The 18,725-nt window shown below is 43.7% G+C and overlaps 1 protein-coding gene and 1 long non-coding RNA gene across 5 annotated transcripts in view; one reads left to right on the top strand and one right to left on the bottom strand.

Moving 5' to 3' along the window:
* The window catches only part of CAMK1D (calcium/calmodulin dependent protein kinase ID), a 351,475-nt gene that overhangs the window by 216,735 nt on the left and 116,015 nt on the right, over positions 1 to 18,725 (bottom strand). The window lies entirely within an intron of this gene.
* Positions 5,728 to 8,002, top strand: LOC120395211. Its single transcript, XR_005592523.1, has 2 exons — positions 5,728 to 6,035; positions 7,873 to 8,002. It is a non-coding gene; the product is annotated as an uncharacterized LOC120395211 (long non-coding RNA).

The following is an 18,725-nucleotide window of genomic DNA, read 5'->3' on the forward strand; positions in this document are numbered from 1 at the left end:
AAACCCAGCGTTGGTCCTCACAGATAAGGAAATTCCCAGTGTTATGTAAATCAGTTGGACAGAAATGAAACGAATGAATTGACAGTTCAAATATATGCCTCGGTGCTCAACACTTAGCAAACTGCAAACACAGCCAGCAGAGATGCCCTCATTTTAACACAGGAAATTGTCAAAGTGATTAGCCAGATAATCTAAGTTGTTAATTGGTGGCTGTTGGGGGGAAAAAATCCATAAAAAGGGCTCAATTAAAGCTCCTAAAGACAGAGCCACATAGTGGGGGGTGAGGGAGGGAGGAAGGTGAGACATGCCACCTGAGCAGTGATAGCTAGAGGCACTGTGTCTGCCTAGAACAGAGACAGTCCAGAACTTCTACACTGCACTTAAACAACCACTTAGCCCAAGCCCCGTGAGCCTGAGTTAGCTGGCAGGGGCCAGCCACAGGTGTCTAACTGCAGTGTAGACATAACATAGACAGGTGTGTCATGCTACATCTTAGGAAAAAGAGGAGCCCGGGCCTCTGGCATATGCCAATGTGAAGCAGCAAAGGGAGTTTGGATCACAGCCCCAACCCACCCAGCCATACACCCCTACGGGGAGTTCATCATTGCCTACCATGCTAGCGTCCCCACTCCCACCACTCAGGGACCACTGGTTATCTCCAGTGCAAAAGCACTAAAGGGGAGAGAGGCTCTAACTGGCCCTTAATATACTGACTGAGAGGAACCGTAACATATAGATCACAGCAAGATTTTCATAAAGAACATCTAGGGGTTTAGCTGCAGTAAATGTTCAGAACTGAAAAAGATTCAGCTCCGTGAGATGCTAGAGAGTGGTGGCTAGGTAATATACTAAATGACAAGCCTTACGTCATCAGAACAAGTTCTCATTGGCTGGTTGTACCCTGAGGGCAGGACACTTACCTAGCAACATCTCCTATTAATTATTCTTGTTATTATTGATTATTTATATTGGAAGATCACCTGGGAGCCCCTGTCACAGACCATCACCTCATTGTGCTAGGGACTGCGCAAACACCCAACAAAAAGACGCTCCCGATCCCAAAGAATTTACAAGCTAAGGAATTAACTCTTTCATGGGTCATAATTTTTCACAGACCAAAAAATAAATAAAAGGATAACACCCTGCAGCTGACTACAAGAATGATGTTTTGCTATGAAAACAGAAAAATTATCTGTTTGCAAAAAAAAAAATACATTTCCACATGCAAGAATATTTGCTATTTTGCTCATAACAAAATGTCACCATGTGAATAGCTGTGTTCACTGACAAAAACAGTGTCTTTTCCCCTCTCCCAGTGGATTAAATCCCATATGCTAGGAAACATTCTAGAAAATATCAAGTATTATTTGGAAGTTGTAATATTATTTTCCAACACGAGTATCATCCATTGAGGAGCAGTGGGAGCTGTCAGGAAAGTCTGTAGAACCTCATGTTTCTCAAGCCTTTTCCTTGGGAGGATACCACTTCCGGAAATTCCTTGCACATTTCTCCATATTTCCTCACACTTTTTAAGGGACTACTATATGGTGTGTCCGTGTATTCTACTGCTGCTTTAGTACTTGGAATGTAATGGCTGGGAAGAGAGAGTGATATTTTGTGTGTGTGTGTGTGTGTGTGTGCGTGCGTACATACATGCTCGTGTGTGCTGCTACCCTCTACTGGAGAGATTCCAAACTGTTCAGGTGTTTATAGTAGGTCTTCTACTGCTGACAGGCAGAGGTGTTTCTCTTTTAGCTCAAGAGATAGTAGCCTGTGGTTTTGGAGCAGAAAGATCTGAGTTCTGTCACATGATAGTCCAAGTGCGCACCATGGTGTGCAGCACACTGTGAAGTCCTAAGTGACCTAAAATATAGTGCAATAATAGTGCTTTGTACTTACATAGCGGCTTTCCTGGGAGAGTTTCAAAGACTTTCACAAAGGTATCATTATCCCCATTTTACAGGCGGAGGCACATAGAGTTGAGGACAGAACCTGAAGTTCTGACTCCCAGTCCTCTGATCTAATCAATACACTTAAAGCTGTTCCAGACATTCATCTCATCCTCTGAGTCCAGGCCACCAGCCAGTTAAAATTAAAGCTCTCTTGATCTAGATCACGGTTAGCTTAATCTATCTGCATCAACAGGCACCTTTAATAACAAGTAATACAAATATATGCAATCAGCACATAATATTGTCCTGTACTTGTATTTTATATGACAGATTAATAGAAATTGATTATTGTTTCTGTCTAACAACAAATACCTGATCAGCTTTGCCCTCATCACGCAGTCATAATGAAAGAGCAGCTCTAGCCCGTTTTTAGGGTTCTGAAGGCCAGATCTGAAGGTACACTTTGGGACAGCCCTATTGTTGAGATGTTCAACTGGAAAAGAGCAGCTTAGTTTACCTTGTTATTCGTGTGTGTGTGTGTGTGTGTGTGTGTGTGTGTGTGTGTGTGTGTGTGTGTTCATCATACCCCAAAACAAACTCTTTTTTGCCAGCATATACATTCAATCATGGGGCAAATTCTGAGATCATTGATTAGTAGCAGAAGTTGCACATAGAAATCTCACTTTAATTGGTTATCCCACATTAGTCGCACAGGTGGAAATCCAAAATAACTCCCTTGCTTTGCAGTCTCAAATCTCACCTCAGATCCCTTAATATGCTAGCAGTTTGTCTTCCCATGCACTCACTCTAAAGTGCTGTGGTACCCTGTCCAGAGATCCTGCGAACTTTGGTATCAACTCATCATCTTCAGTTACCTGTTGTGTGCAAATTTTAATAGGATGCCACATGTCTTCTTCCAAGACAAAGATATAAGGGGATAAACAAAACTGACCCAATACTGTCATGCCTCCCTTATTTCAGCCCTCCTTCCTGAACTGCCCCCCTTTATGATTAATCTTTAAAAAGCCAAGTGTTATCTTTAAAGACCCATTACATCTAGTTAAAAAGCCAAGTGTTATCTTTAAAGACCCATTACATCTAGTTCCCTTGCGGCATAATTGCATTAGCATTATCCTGAATCAAAGGCTGTACAAACAGCTCTCAGTATTGAGCTTTTTCTCCATTATACTCATCAAAAATGAACTGCTAAGCAGTTTATTTTCGCTCCAAAGTGATCACAAAGTGTTTTTCTCTGTCATCTTATAAGACAAAAGGAGCTCATCATCTCCTAGGGCTTATCTGGTAGGAGCAAGCTAGCGAAGAAGTAACCTCTCTGTTTTGAATGCTACACTCAAACCTTTAAAGAGGCATAACTGATCTGCATAACTGTTTTCCAAATCTCTCTCCCAATTAAGACACTCAGATACCGGACATGTATTACAACACATCTGTTTTCTGGTGATCCTGTCTGATCATGTAAAGCAGATTACATCAATTAAAAACATCATGCTTTTTTCCCCTTCTTGACATGGTGCTTTTCATGTGAGAAATGGTCTGGTGGGCAATGATTCATTGTCCAAATCGGCTGGGTCAATTAAAAAACACAATCAGATGGTATCCACAGGGAAATTTATCTCAAGAGACGTGATTTCTAAATAAATCATGAGTGAGGCTTGATTTTACTTAGAAATCACTGACAGCCCTGGGCGGCGGGGTTCCTGCTGTCAACCCCAGATGGCCAGGCTCCCGCTGTCAGCCTCCCTTGTCCCCTCCTCGCGGGGCTGACTGTGGGAGCCCCTGCTCGCGGTCTCCTGCTGTCAGTCCCAGGTGGCCGTGCTCCCGCTGTCAGCCCCAAGAAGAGGGGCTCCCACTGTCAGCCCTGTGAGAAGGGGCTTCCCTGCCAGCCTGGGAAGTGGGAAAGAGTCCCCCACTGCAGTCCCCCCAAGCCTGGGAAAGGTGAAGAACCCTAAGAGCAGCAGAGGTGAGGCTGGGAGGGCTGAACTATGGCCTGGAGGCTGCAGGGGGGTTGAAGTGCAGGGGGGGACTGTATGATGGTGGATTCTGAGCAGATGGGGTGAGTGCTGGGAGGGTGAGCTGAGGGCAATGGGCGTCGAAGTAGAGGGGCTGTGCTGATATGGTGGTGATGATAGGGGCTGGGGTACAGAACCGATGGGGCACTGAGAGACAGGATAAATTGCTGGTCAGGAGACAGACAGATGTGGGGTTGAGAGCTCCTGCTACAGGGGCCAAAATCACACTATCCAATACATAAGGGAGAGCGGGTGACACTCCGTGTCACACGCACACACCCTGGGGATGGGCGGGGGAGTTCAAAAATCAAGAGACTGACCTAAGAAACACAATATCACCTTTTTGAAAAATCTCATGACTTTTGGGGGGTCCAACTCATGATTTTTGATCTCTTGAAACTGGCAATACTGAGTTTATTATATAAAAGGTCAAAGGTTTAAGGGATACCAAGTATGAGGAGTAAAGACAGATAATTACAAACAAAAAGTAAAACTAGGCTTCTAAGACTGAAACTTAACTTCAGCAAGTTACAATCTTTGCCTAAGCAGGTGTCTATCCTATACTCACTTCCCAGAGACTTCAACCAGCTTGGCTGAAGGATCCAACCTGCTGTGATTTCAAGAGTTCTGGCCCCTTGAATCCCACAAATGATAGACTCCTATGAGATTCTCTCTCCTTTTTTATATAGTCCAGTAAACCTTTGAAATATATTCTTTGAAAAGTAAGCCCAGACAAAGCCTCTCTCTCTTCTGCTGGGGGATAGATGCCATACTTTCCCCCAAAATTCACTGACCCTCATACAAGAAGAAGGAAGGTTTCCTGGAGGGGTGCACTCTCCACCCCTTGTCATGATTGTTAAGAGGCTATCTCCATCCCTCACTTGCTAGATCAGGGGTTCCCAAACTATGGTACGCATGCCCCTGGGGGTATGCAAGACATTTCTGGGGGGGTACATGGGAGAAATTGTGTAATGGTGGATTATATCTATTAATTATTTTATTTATTGCATTTTCATAAGAAGCTACTCAGACAGAGCTTTAAAACTATGGAAATGTATTATATAAAATACGGTAGTTAATTTACAGCAAGATGTACCAATGAGAACACAGATACACTGAGACACTGATGTACGGAGCCCTCACTTCCTATCACCGTACAGCACGGGTTCAGTTGCCCAGCAACTGTACATTCTAACTGAGCTCAGAACTTAAGAGTTTTTTTCAGTTGTATATGTTGCACTGTAACTATATCTGTTTGTAACAGTGAAATATGGACAGATGGCTAAAGATAGGTAGTGTTAAGAAGAACACACAAAGTATCAGTGATGAGATGGAATAGGGTATGTGGTCAGCTGGTAGGTCTGGAAGAGGGTACACAATAAAAAAAGTTTGGGAACCTCTGCACTAGGTTGATGGCTTTGTTTACCTTGCATGTAAATGTGCTTTTCTTTGTCTTCGGTCATGCCTTGCCTAATGTACATTGCAGACACATTCAAGCAGGCAGAACCACATGCCTTTGTCTGGAACAGGCATGAATTAGGCATTGCTTGCCATTTTAAGAACATAATTCTAGCACGTATTTATAACCCATTCTAGACATCCTGTATACACATCTCACAATGATTTCCAAGACCAGCGTGTTACCAGTTTGTATATGATCCCTTACATGACACCTTTTAGATACAGATTATGACAACAGTATGTGAGGTATAGTGAGTATGTCAGGCCTGACAAGAGTTGCTGACAGAGTAGTGATGCACCAATGGGCCTCTGGTTACATATCCCCATTTTACAGATGAGTGAGCTGAAGCATAGAGAGGTTAAGGGTCTGAGCTTGCTCTGGTTGAAATGATGAAGGCCTAGGTCCTAAGTGAGTTGTGCGAAGGAATAGTAAATCAATGTCATAGCTAGGATTAAGTCCAGCAAGTCTCCAAGACCCATGACTAATCCACTAGACCATAACCCTGCCCTCTTTGAAGAACAAACTCAGCTTAGTCCTGAGGCTAAGACTCAGCATCTAAGATCTGCCTTTTCCAAAGTAGCCCTTTAGACCTGCATCCACAGTCTGCACTCCGGAAGAACTCCCCCTGACTTTGATGATACGTCAACCCAAGTAAGGACTGCAGACGCAGGCCATTTCATGGCTGTGGCACCACACAGCTAAGCAGTTTTATAATATCCCCTTTGTATGGCTATGAAACATTAATTGGCTTGTTCTTATTCTGTTGTTACCCATCCAGCCGGGCATAAGAATCTGTTTTAAATATTTGGACTCAGAAGGATGTATATGTTGAATCTTTGCCCACTCAATCACAGCTTAGAGTTAAAAAAAGGAGAGAACGTGACAGAGAGAGCGAGCACCACAGAATGCAAAATTTTCATTGTTCAGAATCTAACTCCGTTAATATTAACAACCTCAGCAGTTAGAATTCCAGCTGCAGCCTTATTTTTAACAGACTTCTCACAGAACAACAACAAACAGGTGTTTGCTTTCCCACCCCCAGCCCCAGCCCCAGCCCCAGCCCCAGCCCCAGCCCACTGACTCAAGGGTCCGAATTGTGGTTTTATGTCCCAGCTAAGGAACATTAAGAAATCTAATGGACTTGTTTGCCTAGTAACTGCTGCATTTCAGAATAAACGTTCTGGAGAAGATTAGTTCAGTGCAATTGTACAGGGAAGTTACCGAGCAAAGCTGGAACTTCTGCAAACAAGTTTGACTTGTTTTTTAAAGTATACTAAGGGCCTAATCCTGTTCCCATTGAAGTCAGTGCAATTGGATTTTTGCCATTGACATTAATGGGACCAAAATTTGGTCCTTGGTCCATGTGTAAATTGTTCCACTAATATCCTGGTTATTCACAGAACAGGTACAGGACCGGCACAAACTTCCCCATATTAACCACTCAGGGTGCCTCAGTGCTGTTCTGAAAGGACCATTCCTGAGATTATTGGGTAGTTCCAGGTTTGCTGTGGTGTTGTAATCACTGGGCCTACAAATTTACCTTAACTGTGAGCTCAACTGTGAGAAAGTTTATAAAGTGTCGCAATAACCTAGAACAGTAAATGTTGATGGGAAAAGATGCAAAAGGGAGACAGAAAGACTAAATTAGTCCAAACAAGGCCTACTGATATAACTCAAGGACTATGTTCAAATCGTACCTGGTAAATAAAAGGAGTATGAACCCAAATTGGTATGTTGGAAATTAGGCCTAACTGGTGGACAAAATAACGAGAAGACAAGCTATTCTGACCATCTCTCCATTTGGAGTCCTCAAAAAGAGACTCTAGAGGTGGGAAAAAGCTGGCTACTGGTACACTGGCTGACTGAAATACAAGAGCAGGGAGAAGGAGCAAGTTTCATCATTATGGCTGCCACCCGCACCATCTCCTGGGACACCTGCCCTTCTTCATGCTAATCTTGAGAGATGTGCTGATCAGATCAGGCCAAAGAGAGGGACCCGGATGACACTGCCACCTCCACCAGCTCTGGCTAAATCCCAAGCATCTCCTGAGATGTGAGACTCTATCTGCACTCCACCTCCAAATGGATCCTTTTCCTTCCCTACCTTATTTCTTCTCTCTCTACTTTTTCTAATAAGAGTCTGACTTAGCCAGCCAAGACTGAATACGTTACAGCACTGCTGAAAGCCTGTGACCAGAAAGACAGCTAAAAGCAAGGCCCTAAACAACCTCATGCTAATATAAGTTTGCCAGGTCTTGGAGTGGCTGACAAGACCATGTAATGTGTGTGTGTTTTTTCAGCAGTGAGTTTGCAAGTGGAAGTCAATACCCGAGACAGAAGCTGCACTTTTTCTTTGCTGTTCTTTTCTTTTCCCCTTTGTGCGTCTTGTTTTGTCTTCTAGGAAACAGAATTGACTTTAAAAACAACAGCATGACAGCTCCAGCCCATTTCAATTAATTTCTTCTCTTCTTCACTTTTCCCCAAATAGGACAGTTATCACTAGAACATCACCTAAGAGACCGTGACACAAGGTGGTTTTTTCCTTCTAAAGACTCTCTCCAGCTAAAGAGAAAAGGAACAAGGAATGCTGTTAAAGTGAATGACTTATTTAATACTTTGAAATGTCTTCAAATGTTTTAACCTTCCCCACCTTCTTTTCTGTTTCTTTAATAAATGGCTTAAAATATTTTAATGATGTGTTTGCTATGGTACTGAACAGGCGGAGGTCTCTGTATAACAAACCCCAAACCTTGTTTAATACAGTTTAATGTTGGACTGTGTCATGTTAATACCTTTGACTTTTTGTGCCCATATTCCATCGACACATAAACAACAGTGACCTTCAAGGAAATTTCCTGAAGGCCTCAAGAATTGTAAGTCACCCCAAATTCCATTTAAACCATGGCACATTAAGCACAGATTCTACTGATCTGTGGTTCTGAGTCCTGGTAGCAGGGAGCCCATGACCCAACACAACTTATATCCACAGAGCCAGCTTGGCGTGACCCCACAATAGAGAAGTGTCAGACCAGAAGGCATAGGTGGTGACTGAGGTAGAGCAGGGGCTGTCCTTGGCTGCCCAATGCTGCCTCTTGTGTTTGAAGTTAGCAAGCAATTGTGCTGTAATTATTATAGGGCATGAGGGGGCATATTCTGAGTTAAACTCAAAGGCAAAAGGCAGCAAACAGCAGGAAGCCAGCTCACATGGCAGGCCAGTCATTGTGACATCTGAGCCCACCAGAGAATCGCAGCATGATGTGGTGACAGTGCTGCTTCCAGTGCCTTTATCTGAAAGAAGGAAAGACCATAACTGCCCCAGTATCTTAGAGGGGAAGACAGTAGGTAAACTCTGCATTAGCCACCAGCGCCTATACCACCCTGGGAGATCCCACTCATCTGTCTTTCCTGGAGACACCTCATTCTAATATTGAGTAGTTCAATCTCCACCGTAGATTCAGCCTTTGGCCTCTCTGCTGACACTGTCAGAAAAGGGGTGAATTAAGATACAGGTCCCTGATTGTTATGCGGACACCTGTCTGCCAACCACAGAACTGAGGGTGAAATTCACCCCTGTACAAAGGGCCAGCAAAGGGCCTATGCACCACTTCAATCCTATTTAAACCCTCAAAACAGAGTTTAAGTGGTCTCATGCTGGTTCTCTGCATGGAGCTGAATTTCACCTTGAGGGCACAAATTCACTTTGTGTGACAGTCACCCCCGGAACAAAGGACAGCATAAAATCTAGGTGTGATGGTCACCATACTGGCCAACACACCAGGAGTTAAACCAGGGACCTCCAAGATAACAGCAGGAGCCACTACAGCTTAAGCTAGAGAACCAAGCCTCCCTTGGTGGGGCTGTAACAGACTCACACCCTCTGCAGACTGGGCACCAACAGAATCTCTAACACACACTCACCAGCAGGTTACATATGTCCTATTTAAGCCCATGCACATTTCACCCAGAAGTCACTGACAGTAATAGCTCTCAATCACTACTGCCCTGGACTGCCAAACTAGAGGTCAAAGTCTCTGTATGCCATTCTCAATCCCCATAAGCTCCTCATTACTTGTTTTTCTGAGAGCAATGACATAAGAGGAATAATCTCAGTACAGCAACCCTTTCAAGAAAGCCAACCATAACTAACTATTATAGACTTGTGACTTTCCCTGTTGGAATATGTTAGCAGAAACAATCTGACAGCCACTTCTAGTCTATTCTATCTGATATATAATTACCATACATTATATTCTCATAATACGAATATGAGTTTCCTAGGAGATTGCTGCCACGCACCCAACCTATTTTTAAAAATAAAACTTCTAAGAATTCATTTCCATCTCATGCTGTTTTGTACACATTGCACACACAATGGCAGACACTGCTGTCATTGTGCTTCTCATCAATAACACAGTTCAAAACAATCTGGCGTGGATCTCGGACAGTATGTTTGAGAGGACACTGTAATATGCATACTGATGAGTTAGATAGGTGGAAGGAGGAAAACCTGGAAACCTGAAGCTGCTAATTTTCATGTTTCTTTTAATGCTATCTATCATTTTAACATGAACAAAAAGGAAGTGACATATTATCTTCCCAGGGTGAAATTCACCCCAGCAGATCTATTTAAGCCCCACAGTAATTTGGTATGAGGACAGTGTTGGAGTGGCAAGGAAGAGGGGGATTTTGCACCCCCAAAGCACTACAAATGGTGACTGAATATTATGGCATGGAATGGGCCACTTCAGGAGAGCAGGGGAAGGAACCAGTGAGTCCAACCTTCTGCTGACCCAGCTGCTGAGAATACCCACCTGAAGAAGGTGGCAGGGATGAGCTTTGCTCAGACACTACAGACAGGCTGCACAGCAACGAAGCAGATGGAGAGAGGTGCATTCCATCCCTCTAACCCCTCCGTGGAGTTCTGGACTACTCTGATTGAAAAGGCTTTGGACATTTCAGAAATGTATCAAAGTGGGACAGTGTTCCCGCAAAAGGAAGGGTAGCAATGTGTAAATAAGCTTTGTGTCTTTTAAATATATGACAGCTAGAAGGACAGCCTGATAGACAGATTTCCTAATTTAGCTCAAATAGAGATGTGTAATAGTTACAACAAAAGACAAAGTAAGTTGATATTTTGGGGGTGGGAGGTTTTTGCATTTTGCTATGAACTGGAAAACTTGGGTCCATTCCATTTGGAAATTCACATTTCACCTTTTCACATATACCTTTTGCAAAAAAATTAGCCCCTTTCATTTGCAAGTGAAAAGGAGCTCATGCCAAGTGGGAGGGGACTTCAGATTCAACAACTGAAATGTGAAATTCCACATAGTTTGGGTGTGAAAGTTGCCACTTCCTTGAATTTAAAGGAAAAGCTAATGCGAGGAGCATGAAAGTCATCCAAAGCAGTGGAAATGCGCGTGTTAAATTTCACAGAGAAATGTTCAGTAGTTTTGCACACTCCAGGGTTAAATGATTTGCTTCTGCCATGCAGCAACGCCTTTACCACAATATTTACTAAGGGACGGTCGGGATTCTCCATCACTTGAAGTCTTTATATCAAGACTAGATGTCTTTCCAAGAGCTATGCTCAACTCAACCAGAAGGAATCTTCCTTTCTCTGCCCTTATCACTCAGCCTCTTCAAATATTTTTGTCTCCACTTCTTGGTTTCTTTTTCCCTGTTCAAATGCTAGTTTTGAACTCTTCACCACTAAACTTTCCTCTCTTTTCACTCACCCATAGCCTGACTCCTTTTCCCCATGGCCACTCTTTCTTCCTCTCTCATTACCCTTCTGCCCTCTCCTACCACCTGTCTTACCCCTCATTTTTCCACATTATCCTTTCTTTCCTTCTCCTTCCTTGTTCTCTCTCCACTCCCTGTCCTGTTGTCAGCCTTATGTAAGTACTTCTAGTAGGGGTAGGCCAAAATTTTCCATCAAAACTTTTTTATAAGACAATTGGGTTTTTAACAAAAGGAAAATTTTTGTGGGACGTGTCTACTTTCCTCCAAAAATTTTTGTCATGTTTTTCAGCCAACAAATATTTTTTTCAATTTTTAGCAGTTTTTGGCCAAATAACTAAATAAATTAGTTTTTCCACCAAAAACTTGCCAGCGTTTGAGTCTTTTAGGAGTCTTTTTGTTTGTTTGTTTTTCCTTTCTAAACAAAAAGTTACATTTTTCCACTAAAAACCTTGATGATACCTTTTCATCTTTGTCAAAGTTTTCTGTGGGGAAAACAAAAGCTAATTTTCTACCCAGCTGTAATTTTTAGCGTTAGATGCTGGACGCGGGTTTCTCCATTGATTGCCCCTTCATTGTGTACCTACTTATCCTTGGGCAAAAGGAGGGAGTGGGCAGCATCTGATATCCACATTACACAGGTGTAACGGACAACATGGGGCGCGAGGCTGAGAATCAGTTCTGGACACAGATAGATGGGTCACATCTTCAATTTGAATGCACTATGGAAAGTGAGTGCAAAATAGGTATGGAACACTACCCAGTCAGAATGGCAGTGTTTTCACCTACTTTGCACAGCGTGAGCCAAATTATCTGATGATGACAAATATCACCATTGACTTCAGTGGAATTATGCCCACAGAGAATTTTGCCCTATGTCAAGATGACCAGGGGAGACTTCTATTACCAGTAGGTCAGCACCTTAAAAGGTAAGTCAGGGAATTTAGTGAAGAAAATACCATATTAGATTATCTGCTCCTTTCCCCTGCCAGAGGAGGATTGGTCCCTATGGAATTTGTGCAATGTCTTTCTTTAATCTGGTTTTAAATGATTCATATGATGGGGCTTGCTGGTGCAGACCGGGTGGCCCTTTCCAACAGACCTAACCATTGCAAGGTATTTGCCACTACTCAGTTTAAATATCTCTAGGATTCATTTTATCCCTTGACTTGATGATAGCCTCTTGGATCACACTGAACAATTTCTCTCCTTTCTCTACATTTACATCCCTTCAAAAACTTGCATCATCATTAGATCAGGTAGCTGTTTCTCACCACCTCTCCTCAGAAGCCAGTTCCTTCGGCCTTCATTCACTTTGCTTTGAAATCCCTAGAGTTTGTTGGCACCTTTCTCATACTGTTGTGCCCAGAAGGGAAGGCAAAATTGTATATGCCAGCCTCACTACTGTTCTGTATGGAGGGAAGTATCACCTCTCAGGTCTGAGACATGACAATTCAGTGAATGCAGCCCCAAAAGTCACAGAGGTCCCTTCTGTTTTATGGTTGAGGCTTGTTCTATCTATCTAGGGTACTTATCCATCCCCCATTACTACAGTAGCTGAGCAGCTCACAGTCTTTAATGTATTTACCTCATAATACCCCTGTGAGGTTGGGAAGTGATATAACACCCATTTGACAGAATGGGAACTAAAGCACTGAGAGGCTGAGGGACTCTTTTAAAAAAGACTCTGTAATAGATCAGGATCTTGAACTCAGGTCGCTCAGCCTAGTTTCCTAACCACGTGGCCATCCTTCCTCCTTGAGAAACTGCATTACAAGCTCATGTGCAGTTGGCTGTCCACTGTTACCACAGCCCTTTTTCAGCATTATTGCTTCTAAGTATCTCTCTCCTGTTTTACTGAGTGACTGTCCCCCAAATACATATAATCTGTTCTATGTATTTAAATGTGGTTTGCTCTGAAAAGTGACTTTGTGAAAATGGCATCATTCCACACTGATCTTGTCTCGGTGGCTCCATATCAAATTTGCTCATTTCATAAGTAAAAAAGATAGCGTAGTCTGTTCCAGCCCTGCACACGCCACCTTAGCTTTAGCGGGGTCGTCGAACTATTGCTGAGATTGTAGAGATAGTTCTGTAAAGGGAACTTCATTAACAAGTCTGCTGATGATGCACAAGCCAGAAAGGAATTCAGTTCATTCTCCCATGGCTGCATTAGATCCACAAGGCAGTCAGGAGCAAGAGTAGCAAAATTGAATTTTTCACTACAGAAAGCAGAACAGAGTTTGAATATATACAGCAAACATATAGGGGAAGTATTTTTTCACACAAAGCGCCGTCAGTTTGTGGAACTCTTTGCCAGAGGATGTTGTGAAGGCCAAGACTATAACAGGGTTCAAAAAAGAACTAGATAAGTTCATAGAGGATAAGTCCACCAATGGCCATTAGCCAGGATGGGCAGGGATGGTGTCCCTAGCCTCTGTTTGTCAGAAGCTGGGAATGGGAGACAGGGGATGGATCACTTGATGATTACCTGTTCTGTTCATTCCCTCTAAGCACCTGGCATTGGCCACTGTCTGAAGAAGACAGGATACTGGGTTAGATGGACCTTTGGTCTGATCCAGTATGGCCATTCTTATGGGAGAGTAAGATGGTTCCATTTTTAGAGTCACTTCTCAGAGTAGGACCGCACTTTAAAGTTTTATGAGCCTTTAATAAAATTATGCCCCGTTTCCTATTTTGCTAACTTGCACACACATAAAAGGCAGTAGTATTTCAGCATATAAACCAGCGACTTTTTGTTAAGTCACTGCATTCTACGGTTAAGCAAATGGTTCCTGCATTTGTCAGTGGATTCATTTACATAACTTAAAGTAAACAGTGTAAATACACATTAGCTGAGCTTACAACAAAGCCTTTATGAGGAAATAAATCTTTCCAATTTGTTGGCAAAAGCTTCAGAGGAGCACTTATTTTACAAGGACGTTAGCAGGTGTTCGTATTTAAATTTTTTCAGGGAGGGGGTTTAAAAGCCTCAGAGGCATAGAGTGACTGACAATTACTGTTTATTCATTTCTATGTAATGGGGGAAGTTATTTCATCTTTCTTATACATATTTAGCAGCCCATAGCACAACCAGCAACTCAGGTCTCTTTTTCTCCCACCAGGGAAGGTCTGTTTATTTTAAGCCTAGGTTCTAAAATTATTTATTGGCAAATAATTTATGAGCAGGATCCTCAGCAGGTACATATCAGCATAGCTCCATTGAAGGAGTGATGCTGATTTATTCCATAGCACTAGATCAATTTACACCAGCTGAGGATCTGGCCACGTTATTTTAAACATATAACCTTATTTTTAATTACATATAACGTGTACATTGACCTCTGCACAAAGGGCCAGTTCAAGGCCTGTCCATCACTTAAGTTCTACTGAGGGTCTATTTTGATGGCTTAAGAGCAGCTTACGTTGTGCATGGTCCTTTAGCTTGCTTTCCATATGAGGCTGAATTTCACCCAATAAGAATAAAGCAGAAGCATCACCAAGTGTCTTTTAATGGCCTAAATTAATAAAAGGTTCATCATTTTTAGTTAACTTAGAAAACACACAGGGCACAACAGTGGCACAACTGAGCCACCAACATCTTCATGCAGTCCTCCCCCTTCCAAACACAGCAGGGGCTCAGCTGTCACCATGGCGCCATTTCTTCTTTCCATCACACCAGGGACTCATTCAGAGCGGGTGGCCATGGGAGAAGTGGGCAGACTGCACATAAAAGGCAGTTAAGGTGATGCATTTTTTATGTGTTTGTATACGGGGAAATGAAATGCCTTGACAATAGAAAAAAGTTGCTACTAAAGAATTAATAATGAAACTGTCTAGGTCCCTTCCCACCACGATGTCACCAGTTCAAAGCCAGGATCAGTAGTGCTAGGAAAGTTGTTACCAGGTTGTGTTCATTCAGTGTGTAATGAGTTTGGTGGACCCAATCCAGATATGTGTCCACAGCGCAAAAACCACAACTAGGGACCTGCACCCGTCTTGACAGTATGAGCAATAGTGCCAAGGAGCCAAAGAAAATGAACTTGCCTATTAACCCTAGAGATTGCCCCTCCAGGGTGAGCATATGCACTGAGAAAAACTTTGTACTCCCAGCTCCTGGATTATCCTTATTCTGTGGATAAATAAGGAGGCTTAACTCCTCTAGAGTTTTCAGTCCTTTAACAAACACTCAATTTATTTCAGATTCAGAAGGAACAAAACAACATTTATAAAAAGATATATAGATTTTCAGCCTCAAAGGCTTAATAAAACTAAACGATTTGGCATGATTCATATTAGACATGCTTGAGCACTAAAAGTTTTGATTAAAATGACTGTGATGTGGTGTATCTAGATGAAAAAACAAACATCTTTTTTCTATAGCTCTGGGTTTGAAGATGAAACAGAGCAACTCTCCTGCTGAGAGGCATGTGCAACTCTCGGTAGCACCAGTCAGAATTATAAACACACAAAAAAGGAGACTACACGCTGATATGTGCAATAAAAGCACAAGGAAACATAATTCCTGTGAACTTATAAAACATACAGTATCTTCTTGCCAAGTTCCTCTGACGTGAATCTTTTCAGGATACTCAGCCACAACTGATGTTATCTTGGAATATTTGCAAGAAAGGGCTAGATTGAAGTTTTGAACTATGTACCTGCCCAGGGAAATGAGAACCACTCTCTTATGTGGCAGGTTTCAGAGTGGTAGCCGTGTTAGTCTGTATCAGCAAAAAGAATGAGGAGTACTTGTGGCACCTTAGAGACTAACAAATTTATTTGAGCATAAGCTTTCATGGGCTAAAACCCACTTCATCGGATGCATGCAGTGGAAAATACAGTAGGAAGATATATATACACAGAGAACGTGAAAAAATGGGTGTTGCCATACCAACTATAACAAGACTAATCAATTAATGTGGGCTATTAGCAGGAGAAATAAAACTTTTGTTATTGATACAAAAGTTGTGGTGGGGTTTCTCCACCTTAATTGATTAGTCTTGTTATAGTTGGTATGGCAACACTCATTTATCACTACAAAAGTTTTTTTTATCCTGCTGACAATAGCCCACTTTAATTGATTAGTCTCGTTACAGTTGGTATGGCAACACCCATTTTTTCAAGTTTTCTGTGTGTATATATATATATATATCTTCCTACTGTATTTTCCACTACATGCATCCGATGAAGTGGGTTTTAGCCCACGAAAGCTTATGCCCAAATAAATGTGTTAGTCTCTAAGGTGCCACAAGTACTCCTGTTCTTTTTTCTCTTATGTGGGCTACTACTCCCATCTTAGTTCTAGGCAGGTAGGAAGAAGCAGGGCTGTTTGCTCACTTACTGCCTCCCAGAGCGGACAGGAAATGAGTGACCAGAAAAGCTGAGCTAGCACAGAATCGAGGTCCTATTTTGTGGCATAGGCCAGCAGTAAATTACTAATCCCCGTATCCAGGCTATATCGGGGAATAAATGTTGTCACCCTGATTAAGTAAATGAGGAACTATGAGACTGCTTTATGACAGAAATGACTCAACCTACATTAAAAAGTACTTGCTAGACAAGGGACATGGGTTCCAAAACCCAGTAAATTGAGAGAGGTTGGGGACTGGTGTGTGTACCTGATGGTATGGGCCCTGTTTGAGGGCCTGGAACACCAATTGCACATCCTCCTCTCTCCACTGTTGAAGAGCAGAGCTAATTTTAAATCCTTTAGGAGTCCATCTAGAGGCTGCTGACCTGAATTCACGTTGGGCCAATGGTGCACCAGCACTGGGGCTCCCCTACTACAACCTGAAACCACTAAGAGCTGAAATCACTAAAAGAGCTAAGCTTACTGAGCTGAGATCACTGAGTGCTGTGTTAACTAGTGGGGGAGCCTGAAGATCTATCGCTAAGCGGCTGGCAGAGCGGAGCAGTTTGCAGCATGTTGGAGCAGTGTGGAGCGGTTTGCGGGGACGGGAGATGCGGTTCACGGGTCGGCTGGAGGAGCGGCGCAGCTGGTGGAGTGGAGCCAGTCGTGGTGAAGGCTGCAGCAGAACTCCACGGAGAGGCGGATCAGTCGGCCCTGGCCCACGTAAGGTGCCCCTTAACACTCAGTGTGCACTTCCCCCCCATTTCCACCCAGGCTGGGGGGGTAAAACTCTGCAGATAAACTTTTGAACTCTGGGGTGGCACTGACCAGAGACAGAGACTTTTGGGTTGTTGGATTTTGGGGTAATTGGACTTAAGACCCTAAGAGGGAAAGGACACTGCCAAATGTACTTGGAGGTGGGTTTTTTTGCTTTATGGTTTGTGTATAGTCCTGTTTGTGGTGTCTCTCCAACGTGATGCCGCATTGTTTCCGTCCTTTATTAAAAGGATTTTGCTACACTCGGACTCTGTGCTTGCGAGTGGGGAAGTATTGCCTCCTAGAGGCGCCCGGGGGGATGGTATGTAATTGTCCCAGGTCACTGGGTGGGGGCTCGAGCCGGTTTTGCATTGTGTTATTGAAACGGAACCCCTGGATACTGAACCCAGCCCTTGTTGCTGCCAACTCAGAGGGGCAGAAGGGTTACACATATATATTTTGTGTGGTTGTGGCCCAGTAACACATAGAGAGCTGCATATGTGGCCCACAATGGTAAATAGGTGGAGAACTACTGGTTTAGAGGACTGAACAAAGAAGAAAGCTCCTGCCATTCCTAATCAGCTAACTGAAAAATGCCTCTTCTTTAAAATACAACAACAACATTTCAGTCTAAATGGGTTGTTCAACCAGCTAAGCCATAGGCGCCGACTCCGTGGGTGCTCCAGGGCTGGAGCACCCATGGGGAACAAAAGGTGGGTGCCCCCCTATGAGCTCCCTCCATCTCCCCCAGTGCCTTTGCCACGGATCAGCACATCCCCCTCCCTCCTGCCTGCCACGAACAACTGTTTTGCGGTGAGCAGGAGGCTGGGAGGGAAAGGGGAGGATCAAGGATGCAGCATGCTCGGGGGAGGAGGCTGAACTGGACGGAAAGAGGTGGGGCAGGGGTGGGGCCTTGGGGGGAGGGATGGGGTGGGACAGAGTCTGGGGCAGAGCTAGGGGTCGAGCACCCCCCAGCACTTTAAAATGTCGGCGCCTGTGAGCTAGGCAATGGAGAATAGGCAGGCAGAGGACTTCTGGTTAGCTAAAAGGGGAGAATGAAGATAGCTGTTTTTTTTTTAAGTGGACCTAACAGTGGCTAGAAATGGGCATTCTGGGACGGTCTACTTAAAATATCATGAAACTAATCAGGTGAGTTCCAGTCGTCATGCTGATTCCTTGGGAGTACTGTGTGTAACCCTTACATGGGGGAGCACCCAGGGCGGTTCCAGGCACCTGCACAGCAAGCGCATGCCTGGGGCGGCAAACCGTGGGGAGCGGCGTGCCAGTCGCCGTGAGGGCAGGAGTCAGGCGGCCTTCGGCAGTGTTTCTGCGGGAGGTTCGCTGATCCCGCGGCTTCGGCGGCAATTCAGCAGAGGGTGCCGAAGGCGCGGGACCATCAGATCACCCGCAGGAAACACCACCGAATCCATTTCACCAGCGGACCAGCCGCAGAAACACCGCCAAAGACTGCCTGACTGCCGTGCTTGGGGCGG

Source organism: Mauremys reevesii, linkage group 1 (genome assembly GCF_016161935.1).
Source record: "Mauremys reevesii isolate NIE-2019 linkage group 1, ASM1616193v1, whole genome shotgun sequence".
Lineage (NCBI taxonomy): Eukaryota > Metazoa > Chordata > Testudines > Geoemydidae > Mauremys > Mauremys reevesii.